Source organism: Rhinolophus ferrumequinum, chromosome 18 (assembly GCF_004115265.2).
Source record: "Rhinolophus ferrumequinum isolate MPI-CBG mRhiFer1 chromosome 18, mRhiFer1_v1.p, whole genome shotgun sequence".
Taxonomy (NCBI): domain Eukaryota; kingdom Metazoa; phylum Chordata; class Mammalia; order Chiroptera; family Rhinolophidae; genus Rhinolophus; species Rhinolophus ferrumequinum.
Window position 1 is genome coordinate 3,492,118 of NC_046301.1, and position 18,451 is coordinate 3,510,568.

An 18,451-nucleotide genomic window follows, 5' to 3' on the forward strand; every position below is an offset into this window, starting at 1 on the left:
ACGAAGCTTTCCTACAACTGAATTGGTCTTTCTGCCACTCTGCTAAGTGTGTGAGACTATACGTATGTGTATTTTTCAGCAATCTCTCAGGATATTGGAAAACATCCAGCCACATACACATAAACACACAGTTAACATTAAGTTTCCATCAAATTGAACATGTAGTATCTCAAAGTGCAGAAACATACTGTCCTGGGCACAGAAGAGAAATCTAGCTCCCCAAGCCCTCTCTCACCCAGCCTTGATGATCAGACTAGAATTGGATCCACACTGTCTTGTCCCCTATCTTAGCAGCCACACTGTAGGCTGTCCTGGGACAAGGGAGAAAGCCCCTCTGTTTGCACTGGTTGGAAGTGCATAGAAAAACAGGAGCTGAAAGAAGCAAACCAAGACACTGTAGGTGCAGTGATCAAGAGACTTAAAAATGCTGTGTGTTTCCTAGAAGAGCTGTTTCCTGCCCTGGTCAGGTCAACCTTTGGACTGATATCTGATTTCTCTTTCTGTGCCAATAAATAATGGAGATCAACCTTCTACTGTGGGGCAGGGGTCAGGTGAAGAGAAAAAAATGGACTTTTTATGTTGGTATTAGTTGTGGGAATTTTGACTTTACTCTTTAATATATATGCTTGTTTCTTAATAAAAAGCCATTTCAAATACTTAATTCAAGGCACACATTGGTGACAAACTGAAATAGAGTACAACTTCTCATTTTTCAGGCCCTTAGAGATTGTTATCCTGTATTCCTGAAATTTCCTTTGAAAGACGTTTTAGCATATTCCATTCTTTTTTGCATGCTATGTAGTTTCTTTTCTTACCACTAGTTGCAGAGTTTGATTTTGTGGATCAAACCAATTCACATGGAGTCACTAGACATATGCCTTTTGAAAACCTACCTTGGAGCTGCTATTTTACTGTTATTTTTCCTGCATCAACCAACATCTTCTAACGAAGACTTATTTCCCTTAACCTCACAAGACACAAAAATGTCTCAGAACATTTTTCAGAAAAATACATATTATTACAAATCAAAACTGCCATGAGGCAGAAAAATCCTATATGAAAACCAAAAGGAGGGACAATTAAGTACAGTTCTTAGTCAAAAAGACCCTACATGTATAATTAAAATCAGATTTCAAAATAATGTAAATGGCATTGCTAGAATTATATAATCACATATAGAGAAAAAGGAGAACAAAATACTGTACTGAATTGCAGTAATTTTTTTTCACTTCCTAATAGTGCCCCAATAAGACTATTAAAGGGGTCACCCTGACTTGCAACAAATCAGAAATAGTTCATGCTCAACCAAGACCTAATTTTTAGTATCTATCATATGTCAGTCAAAGCGCTAGGCCCTAGGTTTTATAAAATACTTTTACTCTTATCTATCAGGATGAAAGAGTTAAGCTTCATCTTCTTCAAAATGATATGTAATTTTATCTGGAATTTAGTAGATATTTAATGATCATTTTAATTATTTATATATAATTACTTATGAATGTTAATTACAGAATCCGATTCCTAAAAATTTCGTTTGAATAGTATTTCAAACCAATAAGACGAAGTCAGCAATTGTATGCTACTCCTGCTAAAGCCTCCTGGATAAGAAAACAAATTCCATGTTAACAACTGTTACTGTAACCAAGAAGCTAGTTAAGACTAACAAGACTTGATCTGTTTTATCGGTCTTTCTCAACATGCATCTTGATGTGAGGTCCACCTCCTATGTCTCAGTACCAGCTGATCCACGAGGACATTCAACTCCCACGCCCCCTGCACACCTAGTATCCCAGGCCTTTCCACATGTTCCCATCCTGTTCCAGCTGGACCATGGCTGCTCTCAAACCAGCCTCTCATGGTGCACCCCGCTCAGGCTGTGGGTCAGTCATTCCTCATAGGCTTCCCCAGCTATGCCTCCGTTGTAAGACCAATGGTTCTCACCCTCCACTGCCTTTCTGGATTATTTGCTTCCTACTGAATTCCTCACCTCGCTTTAACACATCAGGCTCCAGTGCCAGGCTTGGTGGTATCTGGCCCCAGTTGAGTCCATTCAAGGTATGTATTTAAGAGTGAATTAAATAAGATTGGTAATAGTTGTGATTATGCATTTTTATGTTTAAATGAAAAGCCACTTTTCTGACATATTTGTTTGAAAAATATATTTATTTCTTCTGGTAAAATGCTCCATTTCCTTATCAGTACATGCTAATAAAAGTTATCTGAGATACGAATTTAGGTTTTTTTCCCTGCATTTTGACCAATTCAAAGAATTTGTTGACCTTTATAACTATTTGTGCTGAAAAGACCTGATTAAATACTGAAGATCTGGATGAAGATTTTTGTACTTTTAGAATCCCCTTCCCCATACCACATATAGAAACAATTTCTGGTCAAATAATAAGGTATCCTGGTAGGAACACAAATCTAGCCAACTAAAGCAGATGCATGACAATTATCTTGAAGAGTAACACATAATTTATTTGCAAAGGGAACCTGAATTTTTCTACATTTTAAAATATAGGAAAGGTAGGTAAATGTGGGTTTATGTGTGATTCATATTATTCCATGAGGAGACATGTGAACGTTCAAAATATGGGTCAACTGAGTTCACTAAACGTTTCGAAAATTACATAACTTTCTGACTTGCTTAGGATGCAAGGATCATGTCACTGTCTACAAATGTAATTCATAACCCATGTGGGAAGGTATTCGATAAATTTAGTTTTTTTTTTCCTAAATAGTATACTCTTAATCAAAAATAGCTCTCCCTGGGGAAAAATGTTCATAACTATGTATTTCTAAACATAGGTGGACAAACATGCTAAAATCAAAGTCACATCAGAAAAACGGACCCAAAATAATTTTCTGGAGGGAAGTTCATGTATACTCAGGACTCATGGACCTCTAGCTCTGGCTGAAGACTCTGTAAATAAATCTTGCACAGCACAGTGGACTGGAGGTTAGAGGCTAGTTAGTATAAATAAGCAAAAACAGAGTTTGTATATGACATACTCTATCACAGAAGACTTTCCCGCACGGTTTTCAAGTATTGAAATTCGTAATAGAAAGCCAAATATGTCCCTGGAATTCTAACAGTTCTTATCAATTATATGACATTTTTAAACATGGTATATTGGAACCATGAGCTATGGACTATTTGAGAAATCCTTATGATGTTTGTTCTGGGAATATGCCTGTAATTTTAATTTCCAAATTTGGGATATCACTGAGCTTTATTACAGGAAAAGACAACTGCCGACTCTGTGCCAAACAGAATATAAGGTTTTTCATTTATAACTCTCACTTTCTTCTAACAACAAACAAGGCAGGCATTCTATCCAATTTACTGATGAAGACTCTGCGATTCAAGCTATGAAAGTCAATTTTGTGGGGAGTTCTCAAACTTCAATCATTTATCTATCTACCTGTCTATCTATCTATCTGTCATAAGCAAATAAACTCATGTTTCACTCATTGAGAAAGATATATTTATCATCCACAGATTGAAAAGGAAATGTTGTGATTCCCACATCTGTGGAAACTCCAAGGACGACTGAGTATGTGATAGGTGTTTAATCTAAGGGGTCCCTTGCAAGGATAGGATGATGGAGGAGGAGTTTAGAACCTGGAAAAAGAGGATCAGGGAGACAGGAGCACACAGACCACGCACTTGGAAGAAGGCACTACAGTGTATGTTTTACCCTCATTTTGAATCTCAAGGCGCCGAGGGACACCATTGTCTTCCTGTATTCTGTATTCTTTACCCTTCTCCCTTTCCCAGCAGTGACTCCACAATTAGGAGCCAGCCCATTCATCAGCTAGGATATACATACAGACCCAGAGATCATGAAATAGTTCTAGGGACCAGACGAAATACTACAACTTCTCAATCCCCAGTGTCTTGAACCTCAGATTCCAGTGGAGAACCTGGGAGGTTCCTTACGTTCAATTCAAGTAAGTTCAGTTAAAAAGTATTATCTGGGCCGGCCCGGTGGCTCAGGTGGTTGGAGCTCCGTGCTCCTAACTCCGAAGGCTGCCGGTTCGATTCCCACATGGGCCAGTGGGCTCTCAACCACAAGGTTGCCAGTTCGATTCCTCGAGTCCCACAAGGGATGGTGGGCTCCACTCCCTGCAACTAACAACGGCAACTGGACCTGGAGCTGAGCTGCGCCCAACACAACTAAGACTGAAAGGACAACAACTTGAAGCTGAATGGCATTCTCTACAACTAAGATTGAAAGGACAACAACCTGACTTGGAATAAAGTCCTGGAAGTACACACTGTTTCCCAATAAAGTCCTGTTCCTCATCCCCAATAAAATCTTGGAAAAAAAAAGTATTATCTTTCTCAGAAGACCATCTGTTATGTCCCTCTCTGACTGTTCCTTTCTCCTTTCTTCTGGATCCAACTTGAAAAACATGACCCATCACTTCCATCTTTGGAAATTCTCCCCCCAGCCCCTGCCCATTTGAGGCAAAGAAGAGATGAATGGTACGTCTATTAAATCTCATTTCAGTTTGTCATGGGGCGTGCCTTACGTGAAGTGCTGACCCTCTTTTTTTGACTCACTAGCCGAGCAATCCGTCAGCAATCTATGACCCAGCAGAGAAAAGATGACAGAGCTGGGTCTGGCAAAGCGCCGTGTGTAGACAAGAGTGATTTTTTTTTTATCACCGTTGACATAGCCTAATACTGGTCATATCTGTGTCCACCTGGTTCAGTATTTTATTACCAGCAAAACATCTAAAGAGTATGGCATCAAGTTTAAAATCTAGGTACATCCCAGCTTCTTTTAGTAACATACAATGTAGGAGTTTAGGGCTAGAATGGACTTTGGTTCCTCCATTTAGTCCAATGTCCTCAATTACCTTAGAAAGGAAAAAAAAAAGAATCACTTTTGACGCATGCCAAGTGTTACATAAAGCTGTTTATATACATATTGTCTATACATATATTTATATTCTCAAATTCTTACAATAGCCATCAGTGTCGAAATCATTATCCTCCATTTATAGTTGAAGACTCTGACATTCAAAGGATTTAGAAAAATTTTTAAGGGGGGGAAGCAGACATTAAAAAAAAGTTACTCTGTACCACACACACAAAATTTCAGGGTACAGAAGTGGACGTGAGGAAACCAGCTGTGGCTTGCTGCATGGGTGTCAGCAAGTCGTGATGCCAGCCTGGACTGGACACTATGGGGATGCAGAGGAGCGGATAAGGAGACCAATAGAAATTTAGAGTATAGAGTGGGTGGGAATTAGTGATAGATGTGCTGTGGCGTGAGAGAAAAGAAAGGGACAACCAATGTTTGGCTTAAAGAACTGGCTGAACAGTGGAGCCACTTGCAAAGGTGAAAAACCCTGACAAGAAGATTTGGGAAGTGAGGGTGAGACAGGGAGCAGAGGAAGGGTACAGGGAGCAAGGGGATCAGGAAGTGCTGACATGATACAGACAGCTTCTTCAAACAGTGGTTTGGATTGGAGATCTGAGAATACATTTTCTACCAAATGCCCTCTCACTTTTTCTCTCCCCTTATCCATGTGGCAATTGAAATGGTACTTGAGCGTCGGGTTTGGTAGCTACCGTGTTTCCCCGAAAATAAGACCTAGCCGGACAATCAGCTCTAATGCGTCTTTTGGAGCAAAAATTAATATAAAACCCGGTCTTATTTTACTATACTATAAGACTGGGTATAATATAATATAATATAATATAATATAATATAATATAATATAATACAATACAATACAATATAATATCGGGTATAATATAATATAACATAATATAACGTAAGATGGGGTCTTACATTAATTTTTGCTCCAAAAGACGCATTAGAGCTGATTGTCTGACTAGGTCTTATTTTCAGGGAAACAGGGTACACAGGATGACATCTGATCTAAGAACGTGTGACCCTCTTGGACTTTGCTGGATTTTAAGTAACACAGGAAAAAGGGTACTGTCATAGAAGAAATATGAATGTGACAGGGATCTCATCTCCACCTAAACTGGGATTTGGAATTTTGGGGTAAGTTTGATTAAAAGGTGCAGCTAAAAGCTCACAGAGACTAGTTGGGTGAAGCAGTTCACATAGTAGGAAAGTGTCTCCAAAAAGGAGGGTGCCTGGAGACAGAGATGGAAAGGGGCCTGAGGGGACAGGGTGCTGTCTCTTTCATAAATGGATCCCGGCATTTGTCTGAACCCTGATGGAGACAGAGGCTGCAGGGATCTGTTTTCACTGGCACAGAGGTACCTCCACATGGGGGGACAGGCAGAAAGATCTGGGAGGAGTGCTTTCCCCCCAGTGCTATGCGTTTGGGGATGACAGAAATAGGTGGATGGGACTCTGCAATGACACCCAGGCGGCCCTGAGATTCCAACTCTCACCGTCACTCCGGTTTTGTAAGCACAGAGTGGTGAGGCCTAGAGGACATGCAGAGACCAGAGAAAAGTCGTTCTTAAGCTGAAGTATGCTTTAGAATAATGGGGGGAACTTTTCACAAGCATCCATGCCCGTGACCCACTTCCAGGGTTTCTGATTTAGAAAGCCTAGAGTGGCATCTTGGCAACGGGATTATGAAAATGCTCCATGGGTAATTCTGATGCTTATACCTAGTTAAGAACCACAGAGAAAAGATTCAGGTTTTTGGAGGTACTTGTCCTTTTGGCTTCATTGTTTTATATCCTCATCCGCATGCACCCCATCTTTCCACATTCCCATCAAAACAGCTTCCTTTCCCTAATATGGGTTTTCTTAATTCCCCCTCACTGAAGACTCTGAAGGAGAATCACTGAGAGATCCAAGCAGCCTGAGACTCTTAGATTCCTCATACTTGGACTTGGATGAAAAGAAAAATTAAGAATGTAAACATCCTTCTTTCTTCCTTATTTTGTTTGATCAGCTCAATGTTAAACAATTGCGTGACTATTTTCCTTTAAACATCCTCTCTCTTCCACTACTATTTCCACAGCTCACACTACTGTTATTTTTGCTTAAAAGTTATCAATGGATTTTAGACATTGAAGCACCTTAACCTTTATTTTTCCTTTGTGGCTCCATAGGCTGCAACAACCACCCTCCAGTTCGTAAACCATAAAAACGAACTCTCACCATACAAACTTCCATTCATTCCTGTGTGAGCTTGGGGAGAATGTCGTTCTTTTGTAGAATCTATGGTATTGAAAATAAACTAGGTTGATTAGTGACCTAATTCCTGGTTAATGGGTCCTTTATTCCCTAATGTCACTCATAATTTTCAATCCAATGGAACTCTTGTCTTCTTGAAATAAAGCTAAAATATAATAACTGTGCAGCAATTTTTTTCAGTGCAAAAAAATTCAAACGTTCACCCCATTAACTGAGAAAATGGAAGTTAACGTTGCATCAGGAATTAAAAGTATTTGTTTCATTTACTCTCTAGGAGTTAAAGAGGAGAAAGTATATATCGCTCCAGTTTGAAAGAGCCATAATTCAGCACTCTTTCTGTTTTACTCCTCAGGGGAAGGGGCCTGAGCTTCTAACGAGAGGGATGACGCATTAAAGTGCAGGGGGAAAAAAGAAGAGTTTTCAGTCTTGGGAATCTAGTAACCTGACGGTCAGCTGAGCACCCCAAGGCCAACTGACCCAGTCGGCTGCTGGAAAAAGTAACAAAACTGCTCTTCTGGAGGGAGAAGCACATTCTAATCAGATATGGCCCACCATCCAGGGAGCTTCTGGTATCATGAGAAAAGGAAGTGCTGTTCCTTTCAACTGAGAAACTGTAGAATGTCTCACCCATCTTTTTTTTTTTCTTTTCTAAATGCCGTCACTTCTCTTTTTTTTATTAGTTTGTGAAAAAAATTTTAATTTAAAAGTTGATTATACAGATCAGAGGTGCTTCATAATCATCTGACTGTTTAACATTGATAATATTTATCTCTTTATTTGAAAAAAAAATTAAAGAAAATACATCTAAAATAGAATTAAATTTAGTTTACTGCATAGAAGATGACATGGAAACTGAAACTCTTTATTCCATGGTTTTTATTCCTTAACTTATTCAGTTGATTTGGATTTATTATTCAAAAGGTGAAAGGAAAACTTTTCTTCCCCCAAACTTTTGCCTTTTACTGAATGACTTGAAACAACTGATTTGCCCTTTCCAAACCTCAGTATTTTACTTGGACATTAGGAAAAATGTGAGTATCTATTATTATTATTACAGAATGAATCTCAGTTAAAAAGCCTAAGAATTTACTCAAACATGTTCCTTGGAACTATTTCAGCACAAGAACTAAAACAATACATCATTAAAATAATACTGGCATTTTAAGGAACTCATCTGACAACAGTTACAAGATGCAATTTGAGGAGTTTTACGGGCCAAAATGAGGGCGAGGCATACACGTTCTAACCTGAAATCTCTGGTGTCTTCATATTCCCCAGACTATGTAGTGGGGGCAATGGAAATGGCTTTGTGGGGGGGATGGGAGGAGAAATAGAAAAAAGAAGAAAGAAAAGAAATGTCTTCTGTTTCTCAATGGTTGTTACTTGAAAATTCAAAATGTGTGTCCACTTTTCGGTGGAGGGAGCGTGTGGTTTAACACATAAGGCAGCACATGAATAGTGGCCACGCCAATGCCAGGCTCTAGGATCAGCTTCCAGGGCCCTTTCCCCGCCTCCAGCTACCGCCACAAATCTAATTATATTTTGCCCTTTAGACAATTGTTATTTTTCCAATTGTATGAAGATCATCTTTTAAAAATGTTTCTATTTTCATTGATCTGTGATTTGTAACTGAAGTAAAAACAACTGACAAGTCCCCTAACTTCCCCCACCCCCCACTTCCATCCCTCCACATGCTGAGGGTCCCAGCAAATATGTCAGTGAATATGGAAACAGAAACATATTTGTGTGTTCATTGTCCTAGAAGAGGAGAAAAGAACAGTGCCAGTATTCCATAAAAACACAAGCTGTCGTGCCAATAAGTCCTTACTAAAGGAAAGGAGCCAGAGATGATTTTCTAGACAACGGAAAGATTCAAATTAAATGGTGATCCAGCATATGCTCCATGGATGATTGGGGTGAAGTCATGTCATCAAAACAGCTTGTATTCCGTCACTTTTTTTATATAAGAAAATGATAGGGATTGTCTGTGGACATTTTTTATTCTTGAATTGGCTTGGGCTTAATTTTTGAGGGTTTCTATCCACCACCTACTTCTACACATTCACATGCCACACATTTAGGGACAGTAGGAAAAGCAGAGTGCATTTTAAAATTCTAAGAGGCTGGAGGATAGAAGTTATTCGGGAATTAAGCCTGGAGAAATACTTTTATAGTGTTTGCAATGTCCTTTTATAATTATTGGACAAGAACCCCAAGGTTCCTATTGCTGGGAACCCAGAGGTAAGGGCTATGACTGATTTTGAGTCCGACATGTGACACTGAAATGTCAGTCAGATTTCCCTCGAGATACCACTTTAATCTCTGTTTCATCAAAAGCATATTCAGAAGTTAACTATGTGTAAAACACTGCAGTTTGGGGATAGATAGAAAGAGGAATTAGACGTGGCCCCTGTTTTCAAAGGAGATTTTAATCCGATGAGGGTGACAGACTGAAGGGAATACACAACTCAGATTCAGGGATTGAACAAGATAGAGGTTGTGAGGAAAACGCCGATAGTGAGCTGAGCACGGAAGGCAGCAGCCCTATGGTTCTGATAACAGAAATGTCATTGTTAGGGGTGTCCTTTAATCCCCACCCTCATGAAGGGACAAATGTTACATGACCTGGGCTGGAGGCAGGGCCTGTAAATAAATCCCACTGAATCTAGGATCTGATAGCATTTAGTCCACCCATAATATCTCGTGTTTTTATAACATCTGTAACTTCATTGATTATTGAACTTTGGAACAGTGTGTATTCCTTTAGAAAATGTAAATAAACTATGACTCCTCTTCATGGGGGAAGCGAGGAGAAGCACAAGAACAATATTAGGGCTTTCTTTCTAAAATCCTTGGGCATTCACCTAACCTCTGTGTGTCAGTTTCTTGATCTGTAAAATGGGAATGACAATACCTACTCCACAAAGTTGAGAGAATTAAATGAGATAATTATGTAAAATATCTAGCACGGATCCCAGAGCAAATATTCAATAAATGACAGCCATTATTTTATTCTTTCTTTTTTTCCTTTTTTTTTTTTTCCTATGAGACTGTGTTCTTTCCTTTACCGTGACTGATGAGACAGTGGCTGGTGGATCAAATAAGGGGCTGCTCACAAAGAAGGTGGGAGAGATCAAGGGGATAGATGAGTTTCATGCCCAGACATAAAATTGATGCAGTGATGAAATCTGGGAACTTCACAGGAAGTTATCTGTGGGAACACCGAGGAGAATGCTGTAAAGGAGCTATGAAAATGCTGCTTTAGCTGTAAATATTTTTTGGATTTAATATATTAATATTAAAAATGCTAATTTCAATAACAATGACAAATGCATACGTGTGGAAAACTCACTATATGGCAGGCATTGTGCTTAGTTTAGCTTACATAGATCACCTCATTTAATCCTCACAATAAAATGGAATAACACAGCCCATAATATCTCATCTTAAATTCTAAAATGAAAATCTCAGAAGGTTAAAATTTTGCAATAATTGATTCAGCAGCAAAATCTGACCTGAATTGACATAAGGTTATTTTTAGTCTTTATTTATCTCACTTACAGTGAACACTCATGCATTTTGCTATAGAAATCTTCATGTTTGGTCATGGGTGTGTCTTAGACCCCCACACGGATGTTTCCATACTGCCATTCTAAAAAAGCCTCCAAATTCCATAATTCACCTGGCCCCCAGGATTTCAGATAAGGTGGGCCTCTGAAAAGAGCTAATATTTATTAAGAACTTGGTATGTGCCAGGTTTGGGTCCAAATCTCATATTAATTTATTTATCCTCTTACCAATCCTCAGAGGCAGACACATTTATCATCCTTCCTTCTTTATAGTTGAGGCAACTGAGGCACAGAAGTCAAGGAACTCAAAGGTACTCGCAAGCAACTCAGAATTTGAACCCAGGCAGTGCGGATCTCAGAAGGTAACTATTGTTACACATACTGCCTCATTTTTACTATTGCAATTGTTACCCTTATTCTATAGATGAAAATTCTGAAAATTACAGGTTAAGTCATTTTTGTCCAATATAAAGTTTCTGTGTGGTCTTGGGCAGGTTATTTAACCTCTCTAGACCTCAGCTTTCCCTTCTGTAAAATAGGCTTGTTATGGGGATTAAGTTTAAAGCACTTAGAACAGTGCCTGACATACCTTATGCAATCAAGATATTTCAGCTTTTATTACTGCGACCAGGCCATGTGGATACGAGTAGGAAGGCACAGGATATGGTGAGAGTCAATCCTCATTCAGAAATTTACTATAGAGGAGGTAAAAGGGATAATATTTTTTCAGGTATTAAATCAGTGTTTTCTTTATTTTCGGTTCCCTAGACGCTAGGTGTGTAGTGACTGCCCTATCTGTTTAATCAATGACATTTATTGCTTCAGAGTGCAAGTTGCAAGTAGGTCCAGAACAAAGAAGACTTTTATTCCTCTTTGAGTCCTCAAGCTGACGTTTTTTAAATCCAATTGCAAAAACGCATGAAGCCATGCTTTGTTAAAGAACAAGAGTGTTTTATAAATTCCAAACGCTTCTCTTTACAATTAAAAGTCTGGGCTCAGCTCGCTCAATTCCTATAGTATTGTATTTATAAGAAGCCACAGCATAAAGGGAACAAAGAAATTTCTTTATGCAAGGGCAGTTTCCTCATGACAGGAAGGGGAGTCCCCTTTCACTAAGAAGAACAGGACTTGGAAACCATAGAAAGAGAAGTGGGAGTGTGTAGATTTGAGTGCCCTGCACACCTACTTGGGTAGTGAAGTCCTGGAAGAGGGAAGAGGAATGCTGTCAGCTCCTCGGAGAAGCCCTGCATTCAGCCTTGTGTCGGTGGTGCTGTGTCGTGTCTGGGCAGAAGAACAATGCCTGAGGAAATGTTTGAAGGCTGCCTCAAAGAATTCCGCGTACTGTGGCATGGTGAGGAAAATCCACTGATGGCTCTTGGGTCTCCAAGGGTCACAAGGTGTGAGGCAATCAGGACAGAAAAGAGTCACTATGGGGACCTTAGGACAGGGAACGGGACAAGATCCAGAGGCATGAACAGCAGATGACACCATGGAACAAGACCAGACCAGTCAGGCCTCCGGAAGCACTGGTATAGGCCACCCAGTGATGAGGCAAGGAAGGGAAACCTTCAGCAGAAGAGAGAATATGCATCAAATATCTCTGTCTACAGCACCATGCTGACTGTGGCCCAGAAGCCAGTTGCAGAGGAAGGAGAGTTAGAGGAGTCTCAATAAGAGGGAGAAACAGTTGTCACTAACTTTTAATTATCTGACTTTTTTCCCCAAAATATTTTAAAATCAAAAGAAGTTGAGTTAATTTTATTTGGTCGTTTTATTTTATTTTTTTCTTGCTAGTAAACGGAATTGGACTCCAGAGGATATGTGAGATTAAATAATAAAGGCACTACCTTTCTTTTTTTCACAGTTTAATGTACATTTCAATTCTATTTTATTTCAAAGGTACTAAATCTCAGAATTTTCTAAAACCAAACTCCATTCTAAGTTATGTTAGAATTTGGCCATGGGAAATAATGATATGTAATTATCCTCCCTCTAAAAAACAACTAGGAAAGTGGACAAAGTTTAGGAAATAACTGTTTTAAGATACTTGATGGTAGGCATCACAGGGCAGTAATCCTGGAGGAAAGAGAATCAAATGAGGTGATACCTAGCTTTGCCCAGGCTTTCTCCCTGGAAGTAATTTCCACTGAAGTACAGGAAAGGGAATCTAAACAGAGCTTGGGTATGTCAGTGAGTTGAGGAGACAGAAATCATCCTCCCGGGAAGCTAAGGCAACTGGAATTTGTGAGGCAGACTGCCTAAGAGGAGGGAACTATGCACCCTGCTCCAGATATCTTCATAGGTGTCTCGTTGAAAGGTTGGTCTGAATATCAATCTGCAAATACATCATTGGGCGTGAACAATTTCATAGCAGAGAGCAATTACCAGAGAGCTGAAGCTGAACAATTCCTGGAGTTCATGAAGTTCCGTGGGCTGCTGTGTGCTGCCGTGGGCTACCATGTGCTGCCATGAGCGGCTGGTGGCCAGCGTGAGTGGCCGGCCACCGGCGAGAGCTGCCATGAGCTCCTGTGAGTGGCTGACTGAGGACTGGTGACTGACGGCCTCAGCCGGGGGGAGCGCAAGGCTGATTAATACCAGCCTGGGCCAGGGAGCTGTGTCCTACACACCTAGACTGAGAAACAACGGCTTGAACCAGAGTGTGTGTGTGTGTGTGGGGGGGGGTGAGGCAGAAGAAGGGGAAAAAAATGAATCTCAGCTTTCGTTATAGCACACACACACACAAAAAAAAAATTAAATGGGTCACATATCTAAACAGGAACTAACACCATAAGTCTTTTAGAAGAAAGCATAGGAGAAAATCTTTATGACCTTGGGTTCGGCAAATATTTCTTAGATAAGACATAATCATAAGCCATAAATGAAAAAAATGATAAATTAGACTTCATCTAAATCAAAACTTGAACTTGTCAAAATACACTGTTGAGAAAATGAAAAGCCAAGCTGCAAAATGGGAGAAAAATATTTGCAAAACATGTATCTGACTAATACATGTATATGCATATACATGTAAACACAGAATATATAAACAACTCTTACAATTCAATAACAAGAAGACCAACATTCTGATTAAGAAATAAGCAAAAGAAAAATATTTGAACACTTTGTAAAAGACACTTCATGGCTAGCAAGCTCATGAAAAAATACTCAACATCATTAATCATTAGGAAAATGGAAATTAAAATCACCATTAAATACCACCACACATCCATTGAAATGGCTTAAATAGAAAAGGCTGACAATTATAAGTGTTGACAGGGATGCAGAGAACCTGGAACCCTCGTATATTGCTAGTGGGAAAGTAAAATGTTACATTCACTTTGAATGAACAGTTTGGCAGTTTCTTAAAAAGTTAAATATACATTTGTCATAGGACCTACCATGTCTGAAGAAAAAATAGCAGGTAATATGGTGGTTTTTGAAAAACATATAGATGTAAATTGTATGAAAATTATGGCACAAAGAGTGAGAGTAGGAAATGGAAATACGTTTTGAAAGTTCATATGTTATATGGGAATCAGTATAATACTACTTGAAACAAGATTGTGATAATCAAGTCCTCACTTACCATCATCCATGTGTTCTTGGAAACCGCGCCTTTAAGTGAAAAGACGCATAAGGAAACTCATTTAACCAGAGGCTAATAGATAGGAAAAGAGCTAAGTTCCTATGGTGTATTTCTGGTCACAAAAATATCACCAATCTGCTACATAAAGACCCAAACCCTTCTAAAACGAAACCCTGAAATAAATGTGAGCTATACAGACATGTCAGAAAGATGAATAAAAACAAGTAATGTTTTTCCAACCTTCTGATTCCACCAGCCTCTCCCTGCAGCTCAGGGCACAGGGGGGACCCACCCTGCACAGGACGCCCTTCCATCCAGGGCCACTCACACCCCACACTCACTCGGACAGGGACAGTGTAGACACGCCATTTAGCTCACGGCACACCTGTGGGATGTGGGAGGAAACCGAGCCCCGGAGAAAACCCACGCACCTGGGGCGAAGAGTGCAACCTCCACACTGATAACGGCCCCAGCCGGAAGCCGTTTATTTAGCTCCTCATCAACAGTATAAGGAGAAGATATTTGAGGAACTGCTGTGTATGAAGGTATGTATACGAGGGGTCCAGTTTCTCTACATCCCAGAGAAGGCAGGAGGGGTCCAGTCAAGCTACCTTTTCATCCTCCAGGTTAACCAGGAGTGGGGGCCCAGCGCCTGCCTGATGATGCTCAGCTGTGAGAACCAGCTGTGGTCCAACACGCCTGGACCGGATCAGAGCGCCAGCCATCTCGGTGCTAACTGCGCATGCGTGAGTGCAAGCAGCCGCGCTTGGCACCTTGCGGCCCTGCGCCTGAGGCGGCATAGAGCAGGGTGCTTGGGACCCAGGTGCCTGACGAGGGACAGGAGCTCAGGGACAGGGCGGCAACCGTGCCTTCCCAGGATCAGAAATTGAGGGCTGTGGGCCAAGAGCACCTGAGTGGGAGTCCAGCTGAGTGGGAGGCCGCCTGAAAATCCTGCCCTCAGCTTTGAGACCCTCCCTGCTGACCCTGGCCTCTGCAGGCTGCCTGACTGAGGCCGGCCCCTCCAAATGCCGCTCCTGTGCACCGCAGACCACCGTCACGCCACCGTCACCTGCCCACCGCCATCCATGGCCAAGGTACAGCCTGCATCCTCGCCTGCCTGCCCCTGTTGCGTCTCGTGAACAACACAGGGAGAGGCTTGTGATTAAGGTTGGTGATGGGATGTTCCAGGAAACGTGGGTAAGGGTGAAATGATGGTGATGTGTTTTCTGCAAAAGCTTAAAAGTTCGGGCTATGACAATGAACTGAGATAAAACACATGTATTTAGAAGGAGTAAACGGGCTTAGCAAATACAAGGAAAATTCAGAAACCAGGAGAATTAAAGATAAATGGGGCCCAGAATTGGTTCTAAAGAGCAGCAACAGGAGTTTCAGGAATTGAAAGATGATTTGGGTTCGGGAAGGTGTGGGGGGCTGGCTGAAGGGATAGGCCCACTCTCCGCAGCTGGGAGGCTCCCAGAAGGAGCAGAAGCCATGCCTGGCAAAGCCAATGAGGAAAAGACCTGGGTCATAAGGAGCCTGCAAGCCTGGTTCAGCTCTTTGTTACTTATGAACCATCTAGAGATAGAGAACAAAGAAGGGGAGATGTCACTAAAGCAAAGAGTGACCTTTAGGAGTAATTGTAAGCTAGGTAAGCTAAGGGCATATTTTAACAGTGACTGACTGAGATAGGACTTACATGTACTAACTCATGCTTAGTCCATATCTAAATAAACTTTACAAATAAACTATTGTTTCCTGTTTTGCTTTCCATGCTTAGCTTCTAGAAATCTTATCAAAAAATAAGCAGGGCTATGTTCTTTCTATTGCTTTATTAATGGCTTCATGTTTGTGCCTGTCCTCCAGTCCACTGGGCTTAAAGTACCAGAACTAGATTACAATGGAAATAATTTCAGAAATGAACACAAAGTAAGAGCTTGTCTTGATTTGTGTTTCACAATGTAGATATGGTTATTATCTTTTCTATCACATCTTGATATTTGCAATCCTGAAAACAATACAGATTTTGTTTTCTCTATTCTAGAACACATGAATGGCTTACAGTGTTGGTGAAATGCTTTCTATAACACCACAAAATGTCTTCTTAGTTAAAATCAACAAACTAATACTGATCAGTGAATTTGCTTCTTCATTGATCTCTTTGGACAGAAGCCTCTGAGGCAGGTGAACAAGGAGTGCTCAAGAACTTTGGGACCTGTAAGGTGCTTTGTGAACACACCAGGCTGCTCATCATTGTTCCACAACAGCAGTTCATATTCGTGGTGAGAGCATTTCAACTTTTCTTCAATCGAAGAAGACAGATTTAACTAAAGGTAGGTGGAACATTGGTTCAGTAGACAATAAACCTTAGAATGAGATCTTGGAAAATTGCATACCCTGCATTTTGTTTTTGAGTAAGAGTTGGATAGAATGCAAGAGTCACTATTTATCTGAAGGGCATCGTATTATGGGATAATGTGAATTTGTTGTGGTCAGGGTCTATACACGGATTCATGGAATCACGGACTTCTCAGGATTGGAAGGAACTTCAAGATTTTGCAAGGTAAGATAAGGGTCTGTCTCCAACAGGATCTCAACTTCCATTCCAAAAGCCAGAGTAGTTAAAGTAACTGATTAAAGCACACATATGGAGAATGCTTTTGCCCCACGTTTCCCTCATTTTTTTGAAAGAACAAAATGATCATTCAGAATCCAAGGTCTCAACGCCTTATATAACTGAAAATAAATATACATAAGCCAACTTCTCACCTGTTTGAAACAGATAAGTACTGTTAAATTGCCTTTTAGAGAGAAAGTATAAAGGTCAGGAGCTCGGCTGTGTCTTTAGCTCCTTTCCCAATATCTAGTGTTTCCCGTCCAGGAAGAATCCAGAGCAATGTACTAAATTACAGTAAGTGACTGATTGTTTTAGCTAAATGGTAACTTGAAAGTTATGAGAGTTTGACTCATACGGTTATTGTGTGTATAATGATGTGTTTTATGAACCTTACTGATATGTGATAAAATCTCACAAACATCTATAAAAGTACTCAAATCACCCTAGATGAGTGAACTTTTAATTAAAATCTGCCCACATTTACTCTTAGACTTTTTTGGTTGATTTCGTGGGATCCTGGCAGATTCTGAGCAACAGTTTCCCTAGGCTCTGAGGCAATAGTTGTGTCATGTAAGAATTCAATCAGTGATTTTATCCTCATTCTGGATGTTTCCATTATAAACAGTTCATGCATGCGCACACACACACACACACACACACACACACACACACACACAAGACTCCATCCTTCATTAACTGTTTTGCCTTAATCAGAAGCCAAGACTGAGAACTATTTATGATCAGAGAGTTCTCCAAAAAGCTGTTTGGGAAAAACTTTGGATTTAAAGGGAAATAATTATTTATTAAACCTTCAGAAAATTCTCAAGCTACAATTCACTCTTAAGTAGAAAGAATGGAGACATTTAATACCACCAATTTTTATCTTATTTTTTTCTCTATTCTATGTAGTAAAAACAAATAGAATTGATATGGTGTCGTTTTGCGTATTCCAATAAGCTTACTTTAACAACACCACTTACGTTCCTATTCTATTATACTAATTTCTGAGTTGTTCATTCACAGTATATCTGTGTTGTGATTTCTCAAAGTTTCTTCATGGAAAGGGCTGTTTTCTTTTTAGATGTCTGATCTTACTGAAATGCCTTATTCTTTCCTGTTCGACTAGTAACTTTCTCCCCAATATTTCTGCAGAGGAAGTAGCTAAATTCTCTTATACGGAAATATTTAAATGTGTCTTCAAAACATCCATGGGAAAAGGAAACAGTAGCTCTCTCACATTTTTAGCAGCAAACTATTTAAAAGAAGTTGGTCTCCAGCAAAATTACTTCTGCTGAAGCCCACTGAATGACTCATCCTAAATGACTTCTCTATCAGTATAGTCCTATATATAAGAAAAGAGCAAAACGTAGCCGGAAAGTAAGGTAAATGTTTCTGAAACACATCAGTCCTGATCTATATTAACTAGTATTAGTGTGTTTCTAACTTAGGTTTTTATATTACAAAAAGGAAATTTGTTTAAGATGCTTTCTGTATTATATTTGCAAAACTTAGAACAGGTTATATTTAGGTTTTG